The following is a 13,349-nucleotide window of genomic DNA, read 5'->3' as shown; positions in this document are numbered from 1 at the left end:
AAGTGTGGATAAGTATTTGGGAGTAGACGTACAAAAAACAAACAATGAAATAAATATGAAACCATCTGGGGCTAAATGTTGTCATACAGAAATGAATAACGAAAACAAGAAACAAATGAAATGTCAGAAACAACAGCAACGGTATATATACACACGTACATATACATATACTTACATCTACACAAACACACATGTATATATATATATATATATATATATATATATATATATATATATATATATATATATATATATATAATCAATGTGACATCTGTGCAGACATATGATAATAAAATTAATCATGAGAGCGAAAAGTAAAACAACTGAAAGAAGATAGCAAAATTCGCACATGCACACAGAAACTCTTACCATTCTTACCACCTTGATTAGAATTATTCACTCACAAAAGCATGCACGCGTGCACACTCACACACATACATGCACACACACATATACTCACACAAATTGTTTATACGGTACAAATAGCAAAACGGGAAAAAATTTCACTATTTCGTTTTGTTAAAATCACACGAAGCAAAGAGTGAGTGCAAAGCAGAGAGTATGTGTGAGAAACACATCATTGGCATGTTTAGAGGGTATGAGGAAATGACGTTGAGAAACAAATAATTAACTGAGTGATTCAGTAATTATTTAATTAGCTAATTTGTTAATTGCTAATTAACAGAAGTGATACACAATCTGTGCTTGTGTTTTAATGGTAGCACAGCAATCGGCTTCAACGCGCAAATTCACATCAAGTATCTAACAAATCAAATATAAAAGTGTAGTAATATTTGGCGACGAGCTGGCAGAATCATTAGCCCGCCGGCCAAATTACTTACCAGCATTTCGTCCGCCCTTTCAGACAGAGTTCGAATTCCAACGAAGCCGTTCTTTTCCATTTTTTTGCCTTTTAGGGTCGATAAAATAAGTGTCACTTAAGTACTGGAGTTGATGTAATCGACTAACTCCTACCCCAGAATTACTGACCTTGTTCCAAAATTTTAATCAATATTAATGGTTTGGTACATCTTTACGTTCTGAGTTCAAATTCCGTCAGTGCTGACGTTGCCTTTTATCATTTCGGGGCTGATAAAACAAGTACCAGTTAAGCACGGAGATCGATGTAATCGACATACCTCTTGCCCAGAATTACTGATCGTCTGCCAAAATATGAAACCAATATTAATGGCTTCTTCTGCGTTCCAATTCCGCCGTACTGGAGTCAATGTAATCGACTAGCCTCTCCCCACAATTTCAGACCGTTGTGCCTATAGTGGAAAGCGATATTAATGGTAGAAGATAGATTGGGCGGACTGAGTTCACAATACTAAACGATTGTGATATACGAATACCGCCGAGCAGATATTGCAGTATCAAGCAATGATCCAACATCTGGACACAAGACCAAAGTAGCCCGCCTCCATGGTACAATGGCTAGCTCTATTGAAACCATATCGAACCCATAACCATGATCCGAATTATCAGCGCCTCATATGAGATGGAAGTTGTGTATAGAATTTTTATAGGCAATCGCAACCATTTGTGAAGTTCAACCACACTAACTGCGATAAATATTAGTCTCTTTGCAAAGTTTTAACATGTTTTATGCATTTCAATCCGTGTTTTACTTTAGTTATTGTAGATGCCTCGCATTTGGACGGGATGCCGCCTCTATTGTATCAACATTGCATGTTGACACAGATCTGAAGTCGAAGAAATCAATCCTAGTACTTCGCAATTACTTTACCGATTTCAGACGGATGAAAGGAAAAGTCTATCTTTATATTAATCTAAAAGTTTTTAAATCTTTTTGCAAAGTAATCTTTCTGAAATTTTCAATCATGTCTACATTGCTCTTGTATTACATTGAACCAACCCAGCTCGCATTTTCCTGTGAAATCTCCTCTGTTGCAATTTAAGATAAACGTTGTAGGTCATTGACCACAAACTCTTCGACAAATTAGTTGGATATGACGCTGGGTATTTCTGAGGCTGAATTTTTCACACTACTCTTCTTCTTCCTGCGTCACGGTTCGCACCAGACCTCTAACGGACATATCAAAATTTCGACTCAAAACAAAAAGAAAGAAATGGTCTTTTCCCCTCATTTCCGTTAATATAAAGTAGAAATCAATGAAGTACCAAGAGTAGTGGCTGTTTTTCAAGTTGCACTGAAAGTCCTTTTAGTTGTATGACTGCAGTGTTTTCTTTCTTATTTTGGTATTATAATTTTTAATGAGGTACACACTGCTCCTTTTAATGTATATGTGCGTATGTGTGTGTGTGTATGTGTGTGTGCGTGTGTGTGTGTGTGAGTATGTGTTTGTGTGTATATGTGTGTGTGAGGTTACAATTGTCCTGTATTGACCGTAATAAAGAGATGTTACAAATCGGTTTTAGTGATGCAACGGTAGAGTACTCCAACCGGTGTTTGTTATGCCACCTGTCGACGGTTCCTCTATCGTTATAGACCATCGGCACAGCTCTATCATTATAGACCATTGCATAAAAAACTGGAATCTACAAGAGCAACTCCGATGGATGCAAGGGGAAGTTGGCCACGGTAGAATTTTAAACCAGGACATAAACTTCCCGGACAAATAACGTAGCATATTTCATCCAACGCAATCTTGATTCTGTTACTATACGATCTTAATATGCGTTCAATACCAAGGAGAGATATTTTGGCATGTCCAGTATATGTGCGAACACTGGAACTTTGGGTATGTATAACTCTGCATCGTTTGTAATCCTTTCCAAGGGTGGCGGCCGGTTTGATAATACACACACGCATACACACAAATGCACACACATGCGAACGCGCAAAACGGACGCACGCACAACGTTGATTAGTATAATAAAAGATGATAGAAAGCTTTAGCGCAGAGTGATTTGGCTCACTGTCATAATATATGTGTATATATCCCTCTCTCTCTCTCTTTTTCCCTTTTTCTCTCTCACTCTCCCTTTCTCTCTCTATCTTTCTTTCTCTTCCTTTCTTTCTGTATATATATATATATATATATATATATATATATATATATATATATATATATATATATATATATATATATATATATACATATATATGCGTGTGTGTGTATATATACATGTATGTATATATATGTGTGTTTGTGCGTGTGTATATATATATAGATGTGTGTATGTATGTGTGTGTGTGTAATATGCATGCTCTATCTGTAATTAGAATAGTTACCTGTCATGTAGAATGGTATAATGATCGAATGAAATATACGATGCGGTAAACAAATTCATGCATCAAAGCGCATATTTGCTCCATCCATCTACAGTTGTTTTTCATAAATGTATATACGAAGGCATCACTAATTGCCGTTTAACAATGATATACCGCTAACAATAAGGTTTCATTAATTGCATCATTGGGATGGAGATACAACCATTAGCAGTGTAATATCATTAGTTGTGTCCTATCAGTTAACGATATTATGCTGTTAGTAATTAACTATGGTTGCCTATTTTTTTAATTTTACGTATTTCGTGTTTCCACTCTTCATACAATGTATGATGTTGTAATTTTATCAACACTACTACTTCTGCCTAGAGTACTACTACAGTTACCACTATTGCTACTACCAATAATAATAATAATAATAATAATAATAATAATAATAATAATAATAATAATAATGATAATAGGAAGTAATGAGTAAGGAAGTATGAAAAAGATTGCCAGCATTTTAATTCTAGCGAATTATTATCAAAATTATATACCAAATATGCATGAATTGAGAACTCCGCTAAATAATTTGCTAAAAAAGAATGTGAAGTGGAATTGGTTAAATAAATGTCAAAAGGCGTTTGACGATATTAAACAAATATTAACATAGGATTTCTCGAAGGCTCATTTCGACCTGCAGCGGAGATTGTTGTAGTTTTTGACTCTTCTGATTACAACATAGAAGCAGTAAAGCTACACAAATATAAAGAAGGTAATATGAAGTCGAGGGTTCATGCCTCACGTTCACTGATAGCAGCAAGGAAAACTATAGTTAAATAGAGAAAGAAGCTCTAGTGATCATTTTTTGCCGTGAGGAAATTTTCGGTAGAAATTTTCGGCTACAAACTGATCAACGGCTATTATTATCAATTTCTGGTTCAAAGAAAGGAATTCCTACCCATAATGCAAATAGATTACAACGTTGGGTACGATATTGTTAAATTACGACTTTAAGATGGAGTATATACCATCGAAGAGGTTAGGTCATGCGAATTGTTTCTCAAGGTTAATTCAAAACGAAAAAGAACTATTCGAAGATACTGTGATTGCCGCATTGCGAGCGGAATATGAAATAAAAAAACATTTTGTGTAACGTCGTTCGGGAGCTGCCAGTTGTTGTTCAAGGTATAAGATTAAAATCGAAGAATGACAAATTTATTGCAAAGATGAAAGAAACGTTGGAAGTAAAAGAAAATAAAGACATAAGTAACACAAATGCGCAACATTTTTTCTCTGTGTAATAGCGTATTGATGTACGCACAAAGAGTTGTAGTTCCAGCCGCACTACAAACGCGTGTATTAAGTGAATTTCATATGAGATACCCAAAGATTTCAAGAATGAAATCAGTAATGAGGAGTTACGTGTATTAGCCTACTATGGACCGTGATATTGGACAATTAGTGAAATCCTGCAGAGGTTGTGCTCTCGCAGCAAAGTCACCACCGGTGAAATTCCAATTGTGGCCTAAGACAGACAGTCCGCGTTCCAGGCTACATAAAGATTTTACTGTACCGGTCAACAGCGCATATTATCTGATCATAATAGACAGCTATACCAAGCGGACTGAGATATGTAGATGCAGTCAACCAACCTCGAATGTAACAATAAGGTTCCTTCACGAACTTTTTGCGCGATACGGTGTCCCGGACACCATAGTATCGGATAACCGAACGCAGTTTTCGGGGTACGAATTTTAAAATTTGTGTGAAAGGTATGCAATAAATCAAATCTCTACTCTGCCGTACCATCCGAGATCAAATGCGCAAGCAGAAAGGTTTATAGACACATTTAAGCAAGCTCTACAAAAATCAGGAAATGAATTAGGCAATGATGCAGCGCTAACTTAATTCTTAAGGGTTTACAGGGTAAAACCTAACCCGAACACTTGTTCAGGCAAGTGCCCGCAGAGCTAATGTTTGCCTAGAAGATAAAATCAATTTTTGATCAATTGTAACCTACAGAAAAAGAATATATAGGGAAAAACCAAGAAACACAACACAGTATTTTAACGTAGGAGATAAAGTTCATTTCAAAATACAGTAGAAACTCGCAGTACGAGTTCACCATTGTACGAGTAATTTGCTGTATGAGCCGAGGCACGTGCGAATTTTTGTCTTGAAGTACGAGCAGAAATCCGCAGTACAAGCGAGTTTCATACAAGCGACTGCTAGTCGGCAGTGAGCTCACGCACGCTCTCCCAACAAGAACAGTCTCCGCTCGCTCAGTTCACGTGTTAATCTCGTTGTGACAGCATCCCTGTTGCGTTTTTTGCCAGTGTTTTTGTTTAGTTTTAAGCATATTTTGCTATTATTTTATGATAATTAGTTGTGTTAGCCATGGGTCCTAAGAAGGTTAGTGCAAAGGACAGTGCTGAAAAGAAGAGAAAGCTAATTACGGTAGAACTGAAGAAAGAAATCATTGATAAACATGAGAGAGAGAACTGCACCATCCTGAAGAGAAAGGACGAGATAAAGGCCGTTGCAACAGCAAAGGGTGTCTCCAGGCTCTCTAAGCAACGCACATCTGACGAAGAGATGGAAAAATTGTTTTTCTTGTGGCTCAACACGAAGCAACTCGCAGGGGATACGATTACGAAGACCATCATCTGCGAGAAAGCACACGCGCTGTATGGGGATCTCCTGAAACAGAACCCTGGAACGTCGACGGAGGAGACATCGGCAGACGCATTTAATGCCAGTCGCGGCCGGTTTGGTAATTTTAAGAAGAAGACTGGCTCTCATAGCGCCTTCGGGTAAGGAGAAGCAGCGAGCTCTGACACTAAGGCAGCTGAAGATTTCATGCGTGAATCCCGTCAGATCATCCGAGCCGAGGGATGCATTGTACAACAGGTATCCAACTGTGATGAAAATGGGCTTTTGTGGAAAATAAATACCCAGAACGACCTATGTAACTGCAGAGGAGAAGAAAATATCAGGCCACAAACCTATGAAAGATAGGCTAACCCTTGTCCTTTATGCCAATGAGAGTGGAGACTTGAAGATTAAAGCCGCTTCATGTCTACAATTCCGAAAATCCACGAGTGTTCAAGTCGCACAAAATCCTGAAGGATAAGTTGTAGGTCGTGTGGAGGGCAAACGTTAAAGCCTGGCAATTCTTCTCCGGACCAGCAGAGAAAAAGTATGTTCTGGAGAACAATCTTCCTCTCAAGGGCCTCTTCATCCTCGACTGTGCTCCTGCTCACCCTCTTAACCTTGAAAATGATATCCTGGACGAATTTTAATTTATAAATGTTATGTACCTTTCACGCAACACCAAAAAGTGAAGAATATGAATCCAAAAAGCTTAAATTAAGCGGAGAGAGAAAATGCTAGAAATTGTTTTCCATGAAGTCTTAATGAAAGATTCTCCATCCAGACAGTAAACCTCCTCCCCGTTCTATCGTCTTCCTCGCGCACAAATCGACCCATTCAGTTAACAAAACCAGTAATTCGGGTAATAATACCAGTTTACATATTTCTTATGCATTCTCTTTTTTATAATTGTCACTTTACTTGCAACTACACCTTTTTTGTTTAAAACCCATAAAAAATTATTTTTGAGTGGCTTTTGGGGGCTGGAACACATTAATTATATTTTAGTTAATTTCAATCGGGAAAATCGATTTGTAAAACGAGTAAATCGTAAAACGAGTAAATCGTAAAACGAGTAAATCGTAAAACGAGGTCGGTCATAGAAAGAATTAAACTCGTACTGTGAGGTATCACTGTATATAAGAATGGAAGACAATGTTGGGAGGACTGTATAGTGACGAAAAGAATAGGGAGTAAGATACTACAGCTCTATATTTAAGAAATGAGTAATTATGTACATTAGACGGATATTTGTCCTCATCTTGTTTGTTGTTAACACAACGTTTCGGCTGTTATAACCTCCAACCTTCATCAGGTGTCTTGGGGAAATTTTGAACCTAGGTTCTCATTCCTAAGGTACATTTCGATGTTGCTATTATTATTATTAGTAGTAGTAGTAGTAGTAGTAGTAGTAGTAGTAGTAGTAGTCAGTGACCCGAATCGAACTCGGAATCTTGGGCTTAAGAGCACGGACTAATAACCACAAGATTCCGAGTTCGATTCAATGACCTGAATAATAATAATAATAATAATAATAATAATAATAATAATAATAATAATAACATCGAAAAATACCTTAGGAATGAGAACCCAGGTCCGAAATTTCCCCAAGACGCCTGATGAAGACTGGAGGGCATATCAGCCGAAACGTCGTGTTAACAACAAACAAGATGAGGACAAATATCCGTTAAATGTTAATAAAGTAAATAATGTAAATAATGTAGGTAGTAAGATGTCCATAATAAAAGGTCAAGTAGGAGAGTACAAAAGACATTTGAACCTGTTGAAGACTAGATATACCGAAGAAAGAGAAGAAATACCGATAGAAGTTTGTTATGATTTCTTCGATGTTCCAAACTAGGTGGATCAGCAATAGAAAACATAAACAGACCGACTGACTAGAAATAGTTCCTAAGCGAAAGAAGTATTAAAACTACTGAGGAAATTAAAATCTTAAAAAAGGTAGAGCTGATGATGAAAAAAGTAGAATAAAATCAAATAAATGAGCTGCACTTCCTACAGAAGTCAAATCTTAAAAGGCGAGATGTTATGGCGAGAATCATGACACCCCCTGTGAGAATGGACTAACCGAACTCGTATAAGTAGCAGCGTGTTTGATTGAGAGCGAATGATGAGAAATCGCAGGAAGTCGAAATACGTCGTTCGTGAGTTCGTGGAGTCGCAGGAAATTGTTGAGAAGTTGTAATAGTTCATTTCGTCGCTATACCGTCTTCCCAACCTTGTCTTCCATTCTTATATATAGTGATACCTCGCAGTACGAGTTTAATTCGTTCCATGACCGACCTCGTTTTACGATTTACTCGTTTAACAACGATGCTTGCACCTTGATGATCGTAATAAGAATGATAATTATATTTTTCTCGTTATTATTCACAAGTATTCAGGAAAATATACAATAAATTGTTAAAACCTTGAGGTTACAAAAACAAAAAGCCGACCAGACGAAAGTATGTAAAGGCCTGGGAAGATATTAGTGCGTTATATAATGAACGTACCCCAAAAGTTATTAAAACACAGAATAAATATCAAATTATATAAAACAATAATTAACTTACAATATAATTTAAACAAAAGAAAATATATAATGGGTGACGCAATCATTTACCCACAAGCTTTATTATGTCAGCTGACCCTTAAACTGTACAAGAGATTCGTTCATTACATATATTGAAGCTAAGTACTTCCAAATGTGCCCTTAAGTATTTCTACCTGATCAAAATGTTGACAAGAAAATACACATCTCTTTCAATAGTGCCTTGCATTGTGCCGCTATAGGTCTTGCGATGGGCTGTAAAGTCCATTGCTATGAAAGAAGAGATCGGCTTTTCCTCAAGCAGATTTTACTTAGTTTTTTAAAATTTTCATAAAGGCCTATTCCGTCTAGTTCCTATCCTTGCAAACAGATAGAGTATTTTTTGGAGGTGGGGGGCTTTGGTTTCGTTCGTTGGCCAAAGTCGTTGTTGCTGGTGTGGTTCTCTTTTTCCGACTTTTGTCCTGACTTTATCACTATCGGTTGTAGCTGTGGGAGAAAGTTTCGGAGCCTTTTGATTCACAAAACTCAGGACGAGGCAATTTTCTCCCAAGTTTCCAATAAAACTACTGGTTGTGCTCATTATTTACATTTGATACATATTTGTCCTCATCTTGTTTGTTGTTAACACAACGTTTCGGCTGATATACCCTCCAGCCTTCATCAGGTGTCTTGGGGAAATTTCGAATCTAAGTTCTCATTCCTAAGGTATTTTTCGATGTTATTATTATTATTATTATTATTATTCAGGTCGCTGCCTGGAATCGAACTCAGAATCTTGGGGTTAGTGGACCCGCTCTCTTAACAACAAGTGGCTTAGAGCGCGGGCTGCTAACCCCAAGATTCCGAGTCCGATTCCAGGCAGTGACCAGAATAATAATAATAATAATAATAATAACATCGAAAAATACCTTAGGAATGAGAACCCAGGTTCGAAATTTCTCCATGACACCTGATGAAGGCTGGAGGATATATCAGCCGAAACGTTGTGTTAACAACAAATAAGATGAGGACAAATATCCGTCAATTGTAAATAATGTAGACAAGGTACATAATTCTTCATCTCTTAAATATAGAACTGTAATGTTTGTGCTGCTGTCTGAAGAGCAGAAGCCTCCTTGGTTTACTGCAGAACTCAAAATACGAAATGAGACGTATAATGAAGACGAATATCGTCAATATAAATTTCCATTCGGAATAAGTGGCAGTATAATGAAACAGGAAAACAGCGATAAAAACAAAACCAGAATCAAGAGAGTATTTTACAAGATGATTTGTAGTATCTAGTCACATATGGTTATATTCTGAGTTTAAATCCAACCTTGTTAACTTCGCTTTTCATGCTTAGAAAAGCAACCAGTCAATTACTGGGCCGGTCGATAAAGTTAGCTATATACATTACTTCAAATATTTGTAGCACTGCGGCTATGTTAGTTGTTATGAAATAGGATAAAATAACCAGAAAAATATTACTGGCATTATTGGTAAAGAAACAATACAAAAAATTAAATGCGCCAAGCAGAAAATATCATCTTGAACACTTCTAATTAAGTGTAATAATTAATTCTGTCTGTTGTTTTGTACTCAGAAGGCCCACAGCGACGATTTTCTGTGCGTTTGATTGATCCTGAAGGAAGAAGAATTGGAAATTTTGAGCATATAAACAGTGCTATACAAGTGAAGAAAATGAACTAAGCATACCGACAAAAAAATATATAAACTTAAAAACGCTTCGCTTGACCTAATGATATGGTTATTAAGAGTAGATTGAATCTTATGTGAGCTAACTACATACAATTTCACAGAATTACATCATTAAATAGCCGTCGGTGTGATCTGCTAAAAATCTATTGTCCGTCTTTGCCTTTATTACAGTTTAATACTCTCCCTTAGTGATTCTCAGACAAGAATAAGTAATTAAATGAATAAATCAGAACATTTTCTATATTACACAGAGCTCATTATAGATACATACAAATATACACATACACACATACGTACATACAGACACACATACACACATAAACACTTACACACGCATACACATACACATACATACACATACAAGCACCCACAATCACGTAGAAACACACATACACACAAACAGCCAGGAAGCACACACATGCAAATGCAACCACGAACACATACATGCGCACGCATGAATAATTTTGAATGGGTAATTTAGTGAATTTTCGTATTTATTTGCTTATTTATTCATTACTGTTTGAGTGCCTATAGAGGAACATTTATTTTCTTAATGTATAGAAAATGATATATCGAGAGATAATTCTAATAAATTTTTGGTTGAATGTATCGTCCGCCATTTTAGGATGCGATTCTAGGAAATTGTCCAAACTATGTATCAGATATGCAAGACACAGAGCAGCCAGTTTATATTCAATGTGTTTCTGTTCTAAAGAAACAATCGGTACCTAAAAACTTTATTGATGAATGGAAACAGAAAATGACAGGAGAACAATGGTCCAGAGAACAGTTCTTAAAAGGAACTTCATGCTTACCGTTCACAATAACATTATATCTGACAAATGTTAAAATGGTAAAAACTGACAAACCAAAAAATGGAGAACCAAAAACATTTTCACAGAAGCGAATGTTTAGACCTAAATAGATTAACAATTCCGTGAAGGTGAATTCTCTATGCACTCATGTTAACAGAAATATCAAGGCAAAACTGCAATATGAGCATTATTAATGTCTCAACTGTACCACCATCCCCCAGGTAGCAACAATGGCAAGCATCGCGAAAGAAACAATTCTGCATTCAGGAAGGTAATGCTGACTTTTATAACATTCAAATAATGTTAAGCTTGTTCTCACTTCAAAAAAAAAATGCAGAAATCATTTTACATATTATTTTCTTACTCCACTCATTGGACTACGACCATACTAGGGCATCGCCTTGAATGGTTCAGTGGAACAAAATCAACTCCGCAAGTTATCTTTAAGTCTAAAACTTATTCTATCGATCTTTTAGGCTGAACCGCTAAATTACGAGGGCGTAAACGAACACCGGTTCCAAGCGATGGTGGTGGTGGTAGTGGTGACTGTAGTAGTGCTGAGATAAAAATACACACATACACACCTAACATACACATACGTGTGTATGTGTGTGAGTGTATACGACGAGCTTTTTACAAAGCAGCAGATGCGCTCACATGGCACTGGTCGGACCTGGGATATAGTAGAAGACACTTGCCAATGGTTCTGCGCAGTGGAACTGAACCCGAAACCTCGTAGTTTGTAAAGCGAGATTCCTAACCAACACAGCCATGAAAAATTGTACAACCAAAATGCAATGCGAAAGTTGACACAAATGAATTCGTTCATTTAGAAAACTCGACAAAGAAAGTAAGGGTAGAGAAAATATGATACCTAATGTTATCCCAATATAAAGAGGAAGGGGAGACAGAGAAAGAAATATATATGTATGTGGGTGTATACGTATATGTACATATATGTGTGTGTATGTGTGTGTGTACAGTAAATTAAGCAATATACAACCTACACTAAAATAGATTAATATAATTTATCTATCTCAGTAATTACATTAACATTTAATGTAATAAATTGTAATTTAAGTAAAGTAGAAAACATTGCTAAGTAACAGAATTTTAAATCGATTTGATCTACACAATATATATTTGCCAGGAACACAAACAAGTAAAACTCATAAACAGTGTATTATTATAGAATAACAGCTCTTCTAGAATGTTAAGGCAGGTTTTACAAATTAATTAATAAAGACATGAAGCTGCTGTACTGCAACGGAAGAGTGTGAATATAACATACTTTACTGCAGTAGAAACAAGACACTGAGACTGAATATATGTGTGTGAATATTTGTAAGATTTGTATGCGTCTGCATGCAGGTATGCTTTTGTGTGTGTTCGTATGCATGCTCGAGCGAGTACACACACATACACACACGTGTGTGTGTGTGTGTGGACATAAATTTGTATTTACAGGAATTCTAGGTTTCGCTTGGCGAAACCGTTAAACAAGACTTAAAAGCCCAGATAATTTTACTGCGACTTAGACTCTACTTTAGCTATTGAGTTTTCTAATCAGAAAATGTTCCATCGTTATTCTTAAACTCATTTTAAAACAATAACCTTAATTCAATACATGTTGTATGTGTATGTTTATATCTATGTGTATATCTATGCGTGTGTCAAGGTGTCTGCTTGTGTATATATACGGCTGAGTTTTAAAGGAATATCATAAGTACCAAACGTTTTTTTTTTTAATAACCAATGGAAATTTCGACTTTCACTTAAAGACGTAACATGAATATAGGCAAATTCAAGCCATAGATCATTACTCTCCTGCAAGATTAGATGACATTGATGTTAGGTTGTGTTATATCTTTGGTCAACACTGAATGAACAGGTCTCAATACTTATTGTTGTCGTTGGCACTCCGTCGCTTACGACGTCAAGGGTTCCAGTTGATCCGATCAACGGAACAGCCTGCTCGTGAAATTAACGTGCAAGTGGCTGAGCACTCCACAGACACGTGTACCCTTAACGTAGTACTCGGGGATATTCAGCGTGACAGAGTGTGACAAGGCTGACCCTTTGAATTACAGGCACAACAGAAACAGAAAGTTGTGGTGGAAGAGTACAGCAGGGTTCGCCACCATCCCCTGCCGGAGCCTCATGGAGCTTTTAGGTGTTTTCGCTCAATAATCACTCACAACGCCCGGTCTGGGAATCGAAACTGCGATCCTATGACCGCGAGTCCGCTGCCCTAACCACTGGGCCATTGCGCCTCCACCTCAATACTTAATCAAATGAGTAAAGGTCATTTACAATTCGAGAACCTCATATATATACATACATACATACATACATACATACATACATATATATATGCATATACATACATATATATATATATATATATGCATACATATATATATAC

The sequence above is a fragment of the Octopus bimaculoides genome, chromosome 13 (genome assembly GCF_001194135.2).
Source record: "Octopus bimaculoides isolate UCB-OBI-ISO-001 chromosome 13, ASM119413v2, whole genome shotgun sequence".
Taxonomy (NCBI): Eukaryota; Metazoa; Mollusca; class Cephalopoda; order Octopoda; family Octopodidae; genus Octopus; species Octopus bimaculoides.
Note: the sequence above shows the minus strand (reverse complement) of the source record.